Source organism: Neodiprion lecontei, chromosome 3, assembly GCF_021901455.1.
Source record: "Neodiprion lecontei isolate iyNeoLeco1 chromosome 3, iyNeoLeco1.1, whole genome shotgun sequence".
Taxonomy (NCBI): domain Eukaryota; kingdom Metazoa; phylum Arthropoda; class Insecta; order Hymenoptera; family Diprionidae; genus Neodiprion; species Neodiprion lecontei.
This window is the reverse complement of record NC_060262.1, coordinates 17,552,974-17,572,753: the sequence shown is the minus strand read 5'-3', so window position 1 is coordinate 17,572,753 and position 19,780 is coordinate 17,552,974. Positions and strand designations below refer to the sequence as shown.

The 19,780-nt window shown below is 34.7% G+C and overlaps 1 protein-coding gene and 1 long non-coding RNA gene across 4 annotated transcripts in view; one reads left to right on the top strand and one right to left on the bottom strand.

Annotated features, from left to right (window-relative positions):
- The window catches only part of LOC107219511, a 251,610-nt gene that overhangs the window by 9,673 nt on the left and 222,157 nt on the right, over positions 1-19,780 (top strand). The window lies entirely within an intron of this gene.
- Positions 2,138-10,771, bottom strand: LOC124293270. Its single transcript, XR_006903182.1, has 3 exons — positions 10,598-10,771; positions 9,006-9,380; positions 2,138-2,301 (listed from the first exon to the last, which is right to left on the bottom strand). It is a non-coding gene; the product is annotated as an uncharacterized LOC124293270 (long non-coding RNA).

Genomic DNA, 19,780 nt, shown 5'->3' with positions numbered 1-19,780 from the left:
CATCTCCTGGACCTCCTTACTTACAATTAGTGATGGTTCGTGCCTATACGCTCCGACCGAGAGTGCTATATATCGCTGTAACTTTTTTTCTGTTCAGAACTTTTTCATAAAATTTTAAGGAGTGATTTTTGATGCTTTGAGGAGTCGAAAAATGAAATAAAAAAAAATTTTATTTTTTGAATTCTAGTACCTTAGGTCCTAGTACCTTAATAATGATCAAGATATGTGACATATTCTTACTCGGTCGGTAAGGACTGACTATAAAATCCCTTTTGGGGTAGGTAGTCGTCCTTTTTTATCTACCGTGTCAGTTAATTTTTCCGTTTCGTTATTGTTCATAAATTAATCAATGGTCTTAATTCAGATTGAGGCAGTGCATTGTTTTTACATCAGAAAATTCATAGAAGTTCGAAATTTATCAAACAATGCGCGGTCTTCTGCCATGTTTTACTATTTGCGGACTTTTTGGATTCAATGGAGAATAAAGTCTACCGGTTTGCTTCATCTGTAGTTTCCTTTTTCCGGCCTGTATGTTTCATCAAAATAGTCCCACGACGGCTCATTTTAGTCATAATTATTTCCAGAACGGTGGAAATACTCTTATCTACGAACCTTATTTCGTCGGAAATCCGGGAAATACAAAAATAATAATAAGTTGCAGAAACCAACACTATTTTTTCGTAATCTTCCAAGTGTTGCTGAATTTTCTGAACTCTACGCTGAAAAAGCACTGCGTTGTCAAAGTTGAAACAAATTTCTACTATGAGTTTAATCGTAATGATGAAAATAAGAATCAGCTGACTCAATCGTTAAATTAAAGAGAGGATGTCGTAAGCCTTCAAGTTCTGTTCTTCCATGTACCATTTTTTCCATTTTCCTGTCTCAATGCTAAACTGAGGCTACATTGTATCCACTCAGAAGATGATGATGTTTCTTTAATTTTGTTTGACGCTCTATTTTCATCAAAATGTCATCAGTGAGTAAGGAAACAAAAATTTCAGTCTCCGACTGGATTTCTACTTATAAAATACACCGCTCTTTAATTTCACTGGTATAAAATGGTTACAGAGAAGCTTCTATCGATCACTCATTGGAAGTGACATCACACCAGTTTGGACTCCATTTTTATTTTTCCAGCAGTTATTGACACTATTAATTTCCAACGCCCACTGCATAGTGACGTCATTTACGGACATCCCCCCCCCCCCCTCCCCCGTTCTACGGGGCAAACCATAACTGTAGAATCACATCAGACACGGAAAATGTTATCTTAAACACAAAAGTTCGATTCTAAATTAATAATTCAGTGCTCGTTACCTGTTTCTTCGTCCATTAACGGTGGAAAAGCATAGCATTTATTTAAAGCCCTGAAGAAATATTATTTACCTTAGTTCCAAAGGGTTAATTATCATTGTAATCTGGTGCACATAATCCCTTTCTTATATTTTTGTACCTAATCCTTAAAATCCTTGTAATCTTTATAACTTGTTGTAAATATTTCACAACCTCTTTGTAGTCTTTATATTATTTTTTATAATCCTTTTAATTTTTGTCATTACGTGTAACCTGCACGGAGAGAAAAATCTGAAAAAAATTACCCTGCTGTTACTAATCGTGATGTAAAAGACACCTAATGCAGTTTTTATTGATACATGTTACAAAAATTATGGGTTTTTATGAAAAAAATTACTACATTGCTTAGAAACTATGTATTTCGGCACCGCAAAATTTAAAATGTGACGGCGCATTTTTCTGATGCAGCACGGCAAAAACTGCATTAGGTGTCTTTTACATCACGATTATAGTAGCAGCAGGGTAATTTTTCTCAGATTTTTCTCTCCGTGTGTGTGTAATCCTTCGTAATCTTTTGTAATTCCTTCGTATACTTCACGTTATCTTTTTAACCATTGGAATCCATGTATTACTTGTAATAATTTACAAGTTTGGTAATCCCTAACGTCCTGATAACTTTTGTGATCACTTGTGATTTTCGTAATCCCTTGTAGTTCTCCTAATTTCTTTGTAATCTATGTAATTTCGATTATCTTAGAAATTTAATTTTGTAAATAAGGATCATCATATTCTGCCTATTGTGTTGATTTCGAATGGATTTTATTGACATCATTTTCAAGCTATACATTACCAGAATCCCAACAATCTGAAACATTGTTCTTTCCGCACTTTTATTGTTGACGTAAGGTGCATTAAAGAGATTTGCGCGTGATTTCTGTTTTACCGACTGTGCAGCGTTGTTGGCCTCTCGATCATACAGTGGGCTTCGCCATTTTTAGGAAAACAATCCTGCGAATTTCGAAATATTAGGCAAATTACATACCAGCTTCGGAACGATTCAGATTGTGATACTTGAAACTCACTCGAAAACTCGCAGAAGAAAACGTAGTTTTTTTTTAATAATTCTATTTAAATTAATTTATTTCTGATCAACATTTATTCAATGTCTGAGTTTTATACAAAAACGAGTTTTTATACACGCAAATAATCGTATGTTTATAGTTTACATTATTTAACATAATTTCACACAACTTTGATCCTATACATTTTTCTACAATGTAAGCAAATTTTTACTATTTCTTGATATTTTTACATTCATATATTACTAACTTTTGATCTACTTTTACGTATTTGTATCAAGTGCAAAATTTGATTTCTACACACTTATCTACAGTTTACTGTACACAGTCTCTTGCTATTTTGCAATAAAATTCACAATAAGTATACCTGTTGTTCAATATTTATTATGTATTTAATACAATTTTACACGTAAGTGCATAAAAATAAGGCTCTCAATTAATGTAAAAAAAGTTTATTAAGAAACAGTCGCATAAAGATGGTTTCATATGGTACGGAATTCATTCCACCGGAACGTAGAGCCTAGGGCGATAATTGAATGTGCAAGTGGATTCACGTTCAACTTTTTATCATTACTTCAATTTGATTGTATAATTTTGATTTTTCATCGAAACAGCGATGTGCTGTTAGTAATGTCAGGTATGAATTCCGCATCACGTGAAACCACCGAAAGTGATACATCTCAATTTTAAATTTCGCGGTTTATTTTTCCCGAATACCGCGTCTGCCACACTGTTCCCAGACCCATTTAAGACCCACTGTACTCGATCACGGACAATATTTAATCGGAAGACCACGTCTCTATCAAATCACGGATTACACAGCTCTACAAAATAAATACTTTTTTTTGTTGCTCTGATTTTTTCTGTGAATCCTGGTGTTTGAGAACGTAAAACTTACGAATGTAATTATGATTATATTAGATTGGCTCTGGTTTTTATGTTATTGTAGTATTGTATTCGAGATGACTCAATGTTTAAAGGCGAATTTCTCTTGAACGGTTAAAGTTCTATATCAGCAGTTTTTTATAGAGCGTGAAATTTCCTATAAGAATCTGTTAATACAGATAGTTTATTAGATGCACGTTTAGATGGTTTATATGTCAGACGTTTATGAGATATATTTTTTCCTAAATTTTTTTACCTGTTATTTAAATGGAAAATGGAAAAAAATCAGTATTAAAAGCTCGTATTTGGCTGAGATATTCTATATAAGATGCTCTACCGAAAGTTTGATGCGTGTTTGAGAGAAATTTTTTAATTTTTTTTTTTCGGAACACCCCAATACCCCCCCTTTCGAAGAAACTTGTTGTGCCCTCTTTTTCACGGCGAGAACAACAAAGTATTATATTTCTTATATTTCTTATACTTCTGTCCGAATAAAGTAAGCATAACTAAGGTTATTGATAGTATTTTTTTGATAAACTTTAGATATTAAAAAAAAGAAATCGAGTTTTTCACCTAAACATTGCTTTTTTGAGTCATATATGAAAATGTCGATAAAATAAATAACTAGAGCCAATTTCGAAAAACTACGCTTACTCCTAAGGTCGTTGACATCGAATCTTTCTAAGACGACTCAAATATCAAGAGCAACAAAACCACTGTTGGCCAGTGTTATTTTCGCGTTCCTGTGCGAAGTGCCTTTAATCATTCCGTACAGCGCTCTGGTGTGTAAAAAACTGAAGCGTGTATGTTTAATTAACATTTTCACTGAGGTAATCGTTCTCTTCAAGTATTCGAAATATTTTTAACCGGCTGAGTATCCCGGCACTGATGCCGGCAACTAAAGTTCGGGGCCGAATCGTCAAGAGCGCTCAAACGTTTTTAGAAGTTCGGATTACATGCTCAAAACTTCTGAACCTTTTACCGTTAGCACTTTCGAAATGCTTTTGGTAAGGTCGGTGGTTTTTTTTTTTTTTTTCGACGACTAAAAAATCGTGTATAAGTAAATGTTTTTCGTAAAAACAATATTTTCATGAATTCTGCATCTTCGTAAAATACAAGTTGTACAGATATTCGAGATTTTGTAATCATCAGGGTTAAATTCGTCGGCTGTTAAAAATTTGATATTTGGTTATTCACGCACTGAATTTTTTTGCTTCTAAATTGAACCCCCGCTAACCGAAAAAAACCTAGTATTTATCCATTTCGCTTTTGTCTAATGAACCAATAATTTTTTTCCCTCGCATCATCAGAGACCATTTTTTCACTACACTTTATAGACTGTCGCTGGAACAACTCGAGCCCAATAAAGAGACAGATCCGAAGTCCGTGTATAATTCGTTTATCCCGGTGCTAATTTTGTTCTACAGAGTGGCAAGTTTTTTACGTTGAGCAAGCTCGAGTAGCGAGGGAACAATTGAACTTGGAAAATCCATTTTCACGTGAAATGGACGTGCTAAGAGCTGCACTCTCATTACTTTCGTGAAACTCCTTCCATCCTCCGATTTCCTATTTCTCGCGCTCTCGAATGGTCTGTTCGAAGTTTCCTTATATTTCTCCGTCAGCAACGAAGAGAAAACTGTTCATCGAAATCAATCCGCGTCATAATTACAATGACAAGTGACGGCAACCAATGAATTCCTTACGATCAAGGATTCAAAGGGACGTAAAGTCAGCTTGAGAATCTGTTGAAATAAGAAAATGACTAAAAATGGTTTCAAGAGTACAATTGGAAGTAATGAGGGCAGATATAATTTTAAAAAACTGTCGATGATTCGACAAAAAAAAAAAAAATTCAACCACTGAATTTCAACTATAAAGTCTAATTGTCATGCATCAGAAGAATGAAGCTATCCAACAATCATTTTTACTGGAAATGTTGCATAAATTTTCCGATTACGGTGAACAAGAACTTATTTTATTCATAAATGAATACGCTATAAAATCATCTGTGATAAATTTTTTCTCGAGCTTCTCGACTCGTCGAAAAATTCGATAAGCATACAATCGTTATAATTTACAAATGATAAACTTGTGACTTATCAACAAATAGATTCTTGCTACTTAAAATTCGACTAAGAAAATTCATTGACGATTCGTTGACAGATAAAATGAGCTATTGGGAATCGAAATTGGATAAACAATGTGGATTTTTCCGTAAAAAATTAAGGAATATTATTTTTTCTCCAAAAGTGTAAACACAAACAGGTCTTCAGATTTCAAATTCAACGTTTGAAAATTTTTCTTGTCCCTCGAGGATTTTTTTAGTTATATGTAAGTAGATAAATTTAAATAAGACGTCCTAAGCCTTCGGATCGGTTCATCACGTTCTTGCCACAACCTTTTCTTCCACTTGGTTATACATCCCCACATCTTTAGCTTCGTTATTTGTTATCGGTTACTCGAGTGGAAGAATGAAGAACAAAGCTTTATCCGAGATGCCTCATGAATATTTCAGTTCTAGTTCTCGGATAATATATCTTATAGATGTTTCGTAGCTGTGAAGCTTTCAATTGAAAACCTTCATAGAGTCGTTGAATCGTGACAATCGTCCTTTGTAATTTACCAACCAATTACCTTGACGATAAGGTCCTAAAAGATACACCCTCCTGTCCACTGGATAGATAGCTTCACATATTATATCTGTTTTAGCAACGCAATGGGAATAAAGCGATGCCAACTTCACCTCATATAAATTCCCCATCCTGCGGTACGCAAGGTCGTCGTTATGGAGCAATAAATTGCAAACCCTCTCATATGCATAAAATATCTCTATAATTTGAGCTGAACGAATGACGTGCAAGGAAAAATAGTCGTGCGGAAAATCGTAGATATATACCCAATGAACGTAGCATGATACTTATTCAATTTCACTGACTTTATTCCGTGAATTTTTGTTATTTCTACGACTTTCCAAATCCTTTCATACAAATGACATGAAAAAATGAGAAAACGCAATTGTGCATGGAATAAGATTTCTCTAAAATAAATGTCAAGTTTCTGTAACCGGTTCGTTGAAATCATACAAAATATCGTGTGGAGCTACATATTTATTGCTTGTACCGAACAATATTTCGGAAAACTTATTAGCGGTCAACACATTTCTCCCAACATTGTTTTTTTTTTTTTTTTTCACTCACGTGTCGTAAAACGATCTGCGGGAAGAATCTCGGATTTCGCGTGATATGCTCGGTAATGGAGAAACTTGGAAAAAGTTAAATACGGTTCTTTGAGCTTTCACGAAAAGCTCGACACGTATTGTAAAAGGTTGACGGAACGGCGTTTTCGCGATACGAGGATAAAAGTAGGTCCAATATTTTTCACCCTCAAGTCCTTTGTCGGAAGAACGGTTTCGTAAATATATTTGGAAATATATTTTACTGTCGAATAGGTGAGTTGAGAGGAATTCCATAGTTCATTGGTTCTACAAGTGAACCAAAAAAAAAAAATGGGAGCAAACAGTTGAAAGTCAACGTATCAACGACTTCATCATTCAGGTCAGTGAATAACTTGGAAAGAAAACCGAAAGGTTTTGTTAAAAATATATCCCAATTATTGTTCAGAGCGAGGAAGAATTTGCGTACTTCTTGACGAATACCTCAACAAAAGCGAAGTGCTCGAACTTCACAAGCTAAGGAGCCGAGAGAAACGTGGATGGAATGTAGCGTGACGGAATAATTGCTTATTCACCAGGTAAACAGTCAAATTTACATGTAAGGATGCCTCGCCTTATACGCGCTCTTCGTTCCAGCTCTATATATTACCTTCCGTGCTCAATCCTGTAAACGCAAACTTCACGAGGAACAAGAGCAGCGTGTATATTATATTTAGAGTTATCCAACTACATCGTGTATAAGCACGTGACAAGAATTACGTTCTTCTCAATATTCGCCACTGCGCTCGAAAGTTTGATGAAAACAGTGAAACATTTTCCTCGACTGAACAAACTAATGCAAGGAAAGGAACTTGTAGCAATATCGGGATTGAAGTGTGAGTAGTGAGAATTGAATTTCGTAGATTAAGATCAATGATGGGCAAGCCTGTTGAGGATCAAGCAATCGAATCCGTCTCCAAAAATTTCTAGCAATGGTAGTTGCGCCAATAATCGTGAACACGAATGAAACAACATTCTTACTTCGTGATAAAAATTATTCCGACCAAATTCAAATAACGTAAGCCAATATATCAACAATTTTAGAATAGGTTTTATAATTAGAAAGTTGAACACGACGAAATTCTGGTATTTTCGAACCTATTCTAACGTTTCGAGACTCGCAAAGAAAAAAAAAAAAAAAAAAGGCAAAACTATTTGGAACTGATTTTTTTTTTAATTTGAGTTGAGAATCGCCAAGAAAAACTGTTTTACTTTGAGCTCCAAGAAGTAATGCCAAACCAAACACTGACAATAAGTTTGCAATTAGCCGCTGGTGGACTCTTGAGTATTTCATATTTACTTATATACAGTCAAATTTATACACGGTCTTCTGTCATTTTGAATTTCACCACACTTTTATTCCATTCATGATGTAAGTACGTTAATTTTGAAACCGTTCCTATATCCGCATGCCGCAGAGAGTTTTTACACATTTGAATCTGACGCAGAGAACTTGAATAAAAGACATACCGCAGATATTGAATCCAACTACGGAATGTGGGCAGTAAATAATGGCTTCTTATTAAGCGGTGGAATTAACTTCAGCTTTCAGAGAGGGAAGAGAAAAAAAAAAAAAAAAATGCCAGTCGTAAAAGCAATTACAATTCAGACGCCGTGAAGAATAATTTATGGAGAATCGAAGTCTGCTGGTTGGATTGCCCTACAGGCGGTAAGTCTAGACCATCACTTTGCGAGAAGCCGATTATCGATTAATTTTCTCGATTCTTTTTACGATTATTCTATAACTCGAGGCTGGCTTTTTTTCACGAAGGAATCCCTTACATTTCTGTCGATAATTCCCGCAGACTTTTTGCTAATACGATAACCGTTCTCTATAATGGATAAGATGAATAGCTTGTCTTCTCATATCGCCGGAGTGTTTTTTTTTTTTTCAGCAATACTTATCTCGAATTCAAGTTTAATATTCGCGCTCTGGAACTTGTCTTACTTTTTGATCTTATTTTTATGCTGATCGCTGAATCATTGAATCAATGTCAAATTAACAATATCAGGTCGATTATACGTTCGAATAGAAATGTATTCATACGTCAAAGTCGCGTTTATTGACGCTGAAATTTTCGGTATCAAAGATACAAAAAACGACTCTTCCGAGTAACGTTTCATTATTGTCCGATAAAATTTGGAAAAGGTTACTTTAATCAAATGTAATTTAAACATGATGGGAATTGATTTTTCAAATTACTGGAACGAATAGTTATAGATTCTGCAATACTTAGTTCTTACAGTCACACGGATATACTTATATCTTCAAGATTTACACTAACCATGTAATACGGTATAATACATGGAATATTCTAAAAAATTTCAACTCGTATTTGACCTTCACCCCTTTCGATTTTATTGCGGGATAAAGCAAATTGTGGATTGCAGAAAAATCTCTTTGTCTAAATTTATCAATGATTTCTACATTACCGGAACTTCCTTACGAAGAATGAATTTGAAATCAACGGGGGCGGGGGGTGAATTCGTCAAAGTTTTTTGGAATGTTCCGATGTGCATCCCTACACTATACTTACTTCAAAAACTTGTCAAGCCGTGGCCTTTCTTCAAATAAAGCCGGCCCGATTATCATTTGATACATTGCTTGACGGGGTATCAGATGAGTGACCTTGATTGTGAAATTCGATATCCATTTGGGACTGCTTAATCATTAGAGGCATCTTCGTAGTCAAATAATTTGTTTATAAATTTCATCCAGGATGTTCTTCTCCGCAGAGACTTGAACTTTCACTTAACCAACTTCACGCAGTTTAAATTAGCTGTACGAATTTCCATTAATTAAACCAGAATTCGCGAAGTTCCCAGGCTCAAGTTTTCTTTTTGGTGGAAGTCAATCACGGTGTCTCGGTAAAGCCTTTATTGCTGCACTTAGTTATGAGGTATTCCGCACCCTGAGGAAAAATATATTTATCCTAATATTTTTCTCAGATCCGTTTGTTTAATCTGAAGCAAAACTCATGTCTTTGAAGTAAGCTATGCTTCGTACGATTTTGCAAATTGCAGAAAGAAGGCTCTCTTTTTTTCGAAAAACCATATTCTTTTGGCTAATTAATTAGATTTATAAAAATATTTCCTAGTTTTAACAAAGTGGATTATTATCTCCGTAACGAATACTCTGTTGGCCCGCATATAGTTGATGAGTAGTATTGTCGAAACAAAAAACCAATTTATATTTGTCAAGTAAAAAAAAAAAGTATAAACAGACCTAATCTCGTATCGAATAAGAATTTGTTCGACTGTGTAGGAATGCAAAGATTTATTTTGATTTCGGGAAACTTCATTCAATACAAAAAAATTATGTCAAAGAGATTCCAGCCCCTTGGAATACTTTTACCGATTCAATTAGCACCCCATTTTCTTTATGCAATCAAAGTACCAAGATATACTCAACAAAATTGGAGGATCCTCATATTCTCGAGCTTGCACTATGATGCAAGAAATTCTTACGATAAAAAACTAACTCGAAGTTAGTGGATCGGTGAACTTTAGTTATATTTAACGCCGATAACCACCAAGTATAAGTAACCACCAATGATTCTGAACCGGTTAGTGTTTTCGACCAGCCAGTTGCGTTGGCAATCGAGAATCAGCCCGCAGCGCCGCCGCCGGCCAGCGCTTCGAAAATTGAACCTCAGTTCGTTTCGCAGTCGGCCGGTGGCGGCGCTGCGGGCTGATTCTCCATTGCCAACGTAATTGACCTAACCAAAAAATCAGCCTTTTCAGAATCGCTGTGTCCATGTATACACGGTACCAGTTATATTGAGAGCACGAAGACTATATGAGGAGACTGAACTCCTTGTAAACAAATAGTTGCCTGGAAAAATAAAACCGCACTGGTGTTCAGTATGCACGGAAGACAGTGGAGGAAGTATAAATTTTTACGAATCACATTCCAAGATGATCGATTAACCGATTTTGAGCATCTCTGCAACCAATCACGCTTCGGTGCAAATGAAACACTAGCGACGCTTGTGGCGAAATTTTAATGGGCGGATTCTCTCAATTCACCTGTTTGAGTTCCTCCTCCTTATCCTCTGCTCTACTCTCACTCCAATGTATTGCAAACGTAATTGTGATTAATATAAAGATCTATTATTATTATTATTACGCAGTCTCTCCCGAGAGGGTAATTTTTCATCGCAAAATCTCGTTCAACTCCGGAGTAGACAAAACCGCGAGTGATTCATCCGCTGTAGCGCACGTTTGGAACTTTCTTCACGAGATGGTTCGAAGCAGTTTGTTCTCCTGTATTCGCTCGTTTGCCAGCACAGGACTGACTCGAAAGTTGACAGAGGATTTTACCGCATGTTAATCAGCAGCTAGTCCCACCTCGCCTAGCTGTACAACCATTAGATTGCCAATTAGAGTATGGCATGCACAACGTTGTACGTCGATTGCTGAAATAGAATTGTGTCGGTCACGCTAATCGTGACATCCGCTCGTTGGTAAATACCGGTGAGATAATCAATACGTGTGTCTGGTATTGGTAATTCCACGCCGTTTCGATCCTTGCGAAGAATGTTTTTCGCGAATTATTCGGTTGAGTTTGTCGACATTTTTTGTGAGTCATTCTATGCGTTGAACCGGATATTGTAAGATTTTTTTAAAAACGGTGTGTCTGAGAAGAGCGAAGATACAGTCATTTAGAGATCTGTCAATTTTATAAATAGACATTTAAATATATGATATATAAAAAAAAAATTTTAATATGTAAAAAATAAATAAACATTTGACGTTTCGGATTTTTAAGGGGGGCCCCCATCAGAGATCATTTATTAGAAAACAACAATTGAAAAATTATAATTGGGTTCAGAACTAGCATGATCCAAAAGTAAACGTGATGTCGTAAATAAAAAAATTAGCAATACAAACACTTTTAATCACATTTAAATACATAGTAAAGCGGTGAATTCACAACGAACGATTAGTCTATATTTACAAAAATTATTCAAAATTCAAGTAAGTCCTGCGACAGGCCAACAGATAAATCTGTAACAACGAGGTTAGGCTGTTAAACTGATAGAATCATTTATAACGGACACTCGAACCACCTGCAACTTACCAAAAAAAAAAAAAATGACGGAACCTTTTAAATTATTTTAGGAGCCATAATAGTAGCTTTATGTCTATTTTAATTAACTGAGTCAAAAGTCACCCATCACAGTGAGAGGACAGCGGAAAAGGATAAATCAGCGCAGCGTTGCCAACCCGTCAGACGAATGTTGCTCTAAATAGTGCCAAAACAATTTTTCAAGTTTCCTATTCAGATGGCACCGCAATAATTCATTAGATTTCCCAACAGTGCCATAATAATTCTTCGTATTTCATATTTTCAAAAATTATGTTTGACGGTATTGAAACTCAATAATTATAGGAATGCGCAATATATTTATTTTTTTCGCTTCGTCACATCGACAATTTTCTTAGGAATATATAATGATGATTATCGAACGAGGTAACACAACAAGATTTATATCCTGCAATTTGAATTGTAGGAACAGAGATATTAAGAACTTTTATTTATATGATATGTTTTTATTTTTAATATTTAGGCTCACCAACTTGTCAAATAAGTGCTTTCGCAGATTAAAGACGCTGTTTGATCGGCTGGAGATTCTTTCAGAAACCTCGTATTTGATTTATTTTTCGTCCGTTATTTCGATTTCTCAGACCATTTTCAGAGATTTTCCTACCAGTGTTAAGATTTGTCAAAGGTCTTCAAAGTTTTGTTCAGATTCCGGCCTTGACGACGCTATTTTTTAATAAGAAAACAAGTTTTGTTCTTCATATACAAAGAAATTTCTTCAGGGTTGGCAATGCTAGATAACCGGTTGATTACTGTGAGAGTGACAACCCAATAATAATAAAATAACCTATGAAAACATGACGCCAGCTATCGTGGCGGCAACAATTCCAAGTAATGACAAGTTAAATGTTTGACTATTATTATTGGCGTTCTGCATGTCTAATTATTGACAAATTAAAATGTTTGACTATTATTATTGATTTTCTACACCGAGAATGTTGTTTTCCATATCGTTGATACGGTTGAAAATCCCCTCTTCTACATTATACTTGTCGAGGACTAGGAACTTTTAAATAAGCCTCGTTGATAAAATTGCGCTACACAGAAGTTAGCCGGAAACGGCGCACACTATCATTCTGCCGTTCAGTTAATAAATAATTATTCTGAACGAAAATGATGCGTTATAACTAACATACAAGAATACCTAATTATATAAATTATTCAGAGATAATACACGTATCCTTCAAGTTTTAAAGAAGTCAAACATACCTCATTAAACAAAAATTGCATTTTTTTTCTTTATTTTTTTTTTTTTTGTTATATCCATACCTCGGATACAAGTGATGTAAGATTTTTGTAATTATTGAACAGGAATTTCCTTCACGCCGAACTTCATCAGGAATGATCAAGGAGAAAATTGGAGAGGACATTTAGGTCTTCAGCTTGGTCAAAACCGCGTAGAATTCCCTGTGTAAGCACGACCTATTGATTTTCGTAGGTTAAACACCTTCGGCGGTCACGATATACGAGTTCTACACGTGTCAATTGAGAGTGCGAGGAACCGAGTATATCCAATTGGTATATTTTCATGTTTTCAGAACACACGAGTTGACCGGGCCACTGAGTCAAATCAAAGAATGTGAACTGAAATAATTACTGGCACAAAAGTATGCCACGTATGTTAATTAGGTATACCTCAAATATAAGACAAATATACTAGAATAGGACCGAAAATTTAGCCAAGTCCGGAAAAAAATCAGATAGTTAAAAAATGTATTAAAAAAAATTTCCACATTTTTTAGAAGTGTCCCTCAGACTCGGACAAAATGGATTTCTGTATAGGAAATCAGCAACTTATCATTTATGTCGTGTAGAGTGGTAAGCAGTAAGTTTATGAGCGTCTTTCGCTTTTCTGGAACTGTTGAAAGTTGAAGTCGAAATTGAAGAGCACTTTGAACCTGCTTTTCGTAGCCGCATCTTGCCTGACAATCACAAGTACAGTTGCAGGAAGTTAACTGCAATATTGATCCTAGCGCTGGTGCAGTAATCGTATTTACAGGTTGTAAGAATCCGTTTATCTTCTTTCATCCCCGTTCTTCTGAATTTCTTGAATTTTCAAGCCATGTCTGAATTTAATGCAATACTTAAAACGAATGTTGAGCGGCTGCCTCTGAAGTTGGTAGTAATAATTCCAGTCTTGATTTTTGCTTTCGTGAGGATCTTTTGAATCAGCTGAATCTGTAATCTTAAGTGTGCGATCCTTATTTTTTTGCAAATATTCTATTTCTTTATGGATTGTCGTCAATGTGGTATCTCAGCCACTAAAAGCACGATCGTATTTTTTGGCTATTAGCGTTGTTTTAAATAGAATTATAATGGGTTGATTGGAACTAATTTACCATGAACTTCGACTGCTGAATTTATTGTTGCAAAGGATGAAACCACGATAGAACGTTATTGTTTTGTATCTTTAAATTTCATACAAAACGATTCCTCCCAAACGCCATATAACTGGAACAAATATCTAGTCTGAATAGCATTTGTATTAAATTTTTTCACCCAAACTTTTTAAGAGTAAATGAAGAAATACCGTTGAAAAAGAGAGTTGACAGAGTGGGGCTTAACTGCGGAGACAATAAAATGGCCAATGACGGTACATTTCCTTTTGAGCGATTCTCCATTAAGACCTTGAAAAAAAAAAGAAAAAAAAATGTTAAAGGCTCGGAAATGAAGTCTTCGGCGTTGTTCAAAAACTCGGAAATCTATTCAATTACTTAAACGCTTTTTAAGATCTCTAATAATCTAACTTGCTATTTCATCGGCGAACTTGATCATATTAGCTTGAACATTCAAATCATCTACTGTACGAATTTCAATTTTTCTGTTTATTGGTTTTCTTTTTTTCTTTTTTTTTTTCTTTTGACTAATACGAAAATCATTTTCAAATATCTCACGACTTGTTATCCAACTTTTACGACGTCGTTTGTAATAGTCCTTTCACAGGTAAAACACTCGTATCGTTTTCAGACATTGTGAAAACTTTTCGTACAGTTTCACACTGTAAACTATATACGTAACAATTTGTTTCTATATTTTAATACTCATAAGAGAAACTAAACGTACGGTACAAAAGAATACAATGCTTCCCGCACAGTGTCTGCGGTAAAACTGGCCAATTTTTATGTTTGTAGCAATGAATAACAGAATGAATATTTTTATTGATATCATTACATAACGCACTGCTGCTTTACTATCTGGACCATGATTGGGACCGTTATGCACTGAGAGAAAAAAGTTGTTTGATCGAAGAAAAAAAATAAAAAATTGCGCCCTTTACGGGCGGTGAAACAAATATTTAGTTATTAGAACAATTTGTAAGTTGCACGAACTAACTGAAAAATACTTCCGTTGGGTAAATTATTATATAACACAAATACGAGGATTTACAGTCAACGAAATATTAAGTTGCACGATCTGTATTATATAGTTGATATGAAAATCATTTTATCAATCTAAATATCAAACTTTTTGATCCAACGAATGTTCAATAAAATCTCAGTTAACGGAATTGAATATTTAGTTTGTCTCAGTTTAGTTCAGTGTAGTGTTTCAATCATTTGGAATGATTCTGATAAAAAATAAAATAAAAATTTTCAGCCTAATTAAGGCAGTTGGTAAATTTTTCGTTAACGCAAATAACTTGTAATTGTTCGCAAGTCGATTAAAACGCATTTTAAGTTCCTGATTAAACACTCGCAAATGTCTATCATCTTACCTAGTCACACATTTTATCCACCAAACTATCGCATTGATTTCGGGTCAACTTTTCGCTGACTTAGATGACGTGATATATTTGTCTCGGTGATACGAAGCTACTGCCAGATGACGTGAAGAGATTTCGAGCAAAAATACAAGGATTTCATCAGTATTTTAACAACGTGAAAGCAGTGAAAAGGCCGATGAAATATTTCAGTTAACGGATGAAATGCTCGCAATCAACAAAATATTCAGTAATATATTTAGTAATTGGTTCAAGACACTGAAAACTTGAATTTCGTTATCTTTATATTTTCGCAGCTACTCTGCACGTTAGAGTATTGTAGGTTTTTTCGACCTACAAAATATTCAAAAGAGCTAAATTTACTAGCCTATTCGTGATTGTAGATGGATTCGTTGAACTATTTGTATAGAAACAAGTTTTTTGTTGTTTCGATCGATACACGCATTTAAATCAACAAAAGCAATTGCAGTTAATCGAATTATATTCACTGACTTGGATCAACGAAATAAGTATTATAGTACCTAGACGATGTAGATTTATTTAGGCCGAGAAACTTAATTTGTTTCTTTCAATCGTCAAAAGTTTCTGACAAAAGGTACATTGATTTCATTCAACAATGTATAAGTTTGAACGGAAAGAATAAAAATGACCTAATTTGACGAAATCAATTTCTTTACTAAATCACATGTAGGGGTTGATTCAAGAGGATCAAGTTTAATTCCACGGAATACTGAATTCTTTGACGGAAAAAAAATATTTAGGTGAAGCGATTGCACGCATCCAACCACAGGCACCTACTATTTCAACCGGATCATTGAGTTAACGCAACTAAATATTGTTTGGACCCAAAAAATTTTCAATAAAATCAACCATATAGTTCAAACAACTGGATTGGTTGATTTGCCTTATCAGAATTTATTATGTTAAAAAATATTCATTATCACGAAATATTACGAAATAATGATTTGAGCAACAATTTTTAATCCAACTAAACCGACGCTGCTGATTTAATGACTTTTTTCTCTCAGTGTAATGATCTGAAAAAAAAATGCAGGTATATTAGTAATCAGAAGACTAGTCTTAATAGAAAAAATATCAGTTTTTAGGTATATTTTGATAAGAATTCAATGAAAATCAAATGTTATCTTGTATATAACTCAGATAAGAATGAATTCCAAGGAAACCCCCGCTGTGAAGCATAAATGGCATATTTTTTTTAAGAGAACTGTGCTTTCGAACTCAAATTGGACTTACGGTGTACCTTCAACGTAACAACAACCAATTGTTTCTGAACCGTGTACCGCGCATAAATTGATTATGTAAAATATGATCTTAGATTCCCAAACAGTAAACATCAGGCATGAATTTTTCGTAACCTTTAGAAATCACAGTGATCGAGTAAAAAATGTATACTTGCATCGTGTGATATGTTAACCAATTTCTGCGATGTATATTTACAGTAATTCCCGGAATTAATTCACAACGACGTTTCGTGTCCCTCGTAAATTTTACAATCCGTGGAAATTTGGACTCGAGCTTAGGTTGGGGTGCATTTTTAGCGGTGTGTTTATTCTTCCCAAGAAAATTTGGATTTTGATATTCGCCGCGCGTATCTCTCGTTTCATTTCGCACGACTGGTAAGACGAGATGGAAAAAGCACAGCATCTTACCGTAGTCATGTCACTGTTGGCTACACAACGCACTCTTTGTTCTTACCTTCGTTTTCACCCTCTACCCCCTCCGTTGAGAACTTATGTCCTTTGCTCTTTGTCCTTTGTTGTTTAATCTTCGTTCTTAAGTGACCTGTAAAATATCTGAGCAGATACTGTCGACGATTTCCTTTGTCTCCGTTACGTTAGGTCTGCAGGCACGACTTAACAGACGACTGAAACGCAACGTCTCAACGCGATAACCCAACGCCGATTTGATGTCGCATCTGGCAACCACCGAGCAATTTTAATTCACTTTTTTTCATCTCCGACGTATTTACACACGACAAACGGTTATGCGATAAGAAAGGAACTCTCCCGTCTCGTTTCTGTCTTATGCTAAAAATATATTCATAATATCAGCGAATCGTGAAAAATTTTTCAACTCGCTTCCTCTTCTTTGATTGTCTCAAACGCGAACGACGCAGTGTTCCATGCATTTAAGTTCCTGCCCTGATTTTGCTCGTATTTATTATGAGCGAGGGATTGCTCATTAGGGGCCATCCATAAATTACGTCACACGTTAACGGGGGGGGGGGAGGTATCACCGTAATGCGACATAGTTTGACAAGGGGCAGGGGGGGGGGGTGTAAAGCTGTGTGACGTCATATGTTAAAATTTAAAATACTGAAACACGAAATTTATATGTGAATAAAAAATTTTTTAAATTTTCGAACTTGATCGATATTTTTGGAGTTAACTCTTTAAGAAACGATTTGAGTTATAAGGCCCGGTACGGAAATTTTATGAGGAGTAAAATCAAGTGTAACACGGAAACTTGAGGCGTTAAGAAGAAGGAGACAAATATGTATATCTCTGTAGGATTGAACGTGCAGAAGAATGAGATGGAATACATTACACAGCGTATCCCGTACTCGGGGCCTCCTCTTTGTGCGATGCTTCGCAGTCTCACTGTATAGTTCACTAGCTCTGATCTGAGAGTTGAATGTGTGCGTATGGTTGTACGTGTGTGTTGTGTGCCTGCGTATTACGAAGTTCTGCCGCAACTTGTATACTGCTGCCGAGTACAGGGTATGCATGCTGCATAATAAATACATACTCGTATAGTGGCATTTATTGTATCGATACAACGTACACAAGCAGCAACATATTATTATCATCATCATCGCTATCGTCATCATCATCATCATCATCATCATCATCATCATCATCATCATCATCATCATCATCATCATCATCATGATCATCATCATCATCGTCATCATCATCATCATCATCATCATCATCATCATCGTCATCATCATCGTCATCATCATCATCATCATCATCATCATCATCATTACTATTATTTTGTAACATACTTTACGTAATACGCTCTTACTGAAGTAATATAAATAATCCGAATAATTACAGATATAATGTTTGTTTCTCTTATCATTTTCTAAGATGCGTTCATTAACCCTCTTTTTCTATTCGATATATATCATAATTATTTGACTCTGTGTTGATTTTATTAAAGATTATATAATAAAAATAAGAAAAAAATGAAAATAACTGTTTTCTTTTCATTATTTGTAAATACGTGCATAAGTTTGAAAAATTTGTGACGTAACATCAAGGGCGAGGGGGTACTAAAAATGTGACAACCTGTGACAAGGACGGGGGGAGGGATTGTTTAAAAGTTCTAAAATTCGTGTCACGTAATTTATGGATAGCCCCTTATGCCAAAGTGGTGGATACTGATTATGATTACAGAGATCGCACGTTCATTGCAAAGATTTGGGAAATTTCAAAGAAATTGCAAAGATTACAGTAAATTTACACATGATACAAACTAATAGCAAACATTACAAGGATTACGAGTGATTACAAAAATTACAAGAATTTCAAGAATTACAAAAATTTCAAGAATTACAAAGATAACATGAAGTATATGGGTGGATTACAAAAGATTGTAAATGATGGCAAAGATTATAATTCATTACAAACAATTATAAAACATTACAAAGATGATTACAAAAATGACAAGAATTTCAAGAATTACAAAGATAACATGAAGTGTGCGGATGGATTACAAAAGATTGCAACTGATGGCAAAGATTATAATTCATTACAAAAGATTATAAAACGATACAAGGATTACGAGTGATTACAAAAATTACAAGAATTTTAAGAATTACGAAAATTTCAAGAATTACAAAGATAACATGAAGTATACGGATGGATTACAAAAGATTGTAAATGATGGCAAAGATTATAATTCATTACAAACAATTATAAAACATTACAAAGATGATTACAAAAATGACAAGAATTTCAAGAATCACAAAGATAACATGAAGTGTGCGGACGGATTACAAAAGATTGCAACTGATGGCAAAGATTATAACTCATTACAAACGTAATATGAAGAATACAAGCAGATCGTAAAAGCTACAAAGGATTACAAGAGGTAACAAAGCTTACATCACGAAATGGGGCGTGTGTATCTACACTAGATTATAGAACTAATTAATCCTTTGATTATAATCAATCTACAGTTCAATCGTTACGTAATAAAATCATTGAAATGCCAACCCATTATACTCTTATGTTTAAAACTGCATTAGGTACGTACCTTCTGTAAAAATCTCGATAATATTTACTAAGAATTTGCAAATCTGATATATAATTGAGCATTCAATCATTGTATACAATTACTTTCAGTACACCTTCAAGATTGATTGTGAAACGAACAGAAAGAAAATATACTTTACTCTAACGGGCTATATGGAACGAAAGAAAATTAAAAGCACAGAAATTGTTCAATAATTG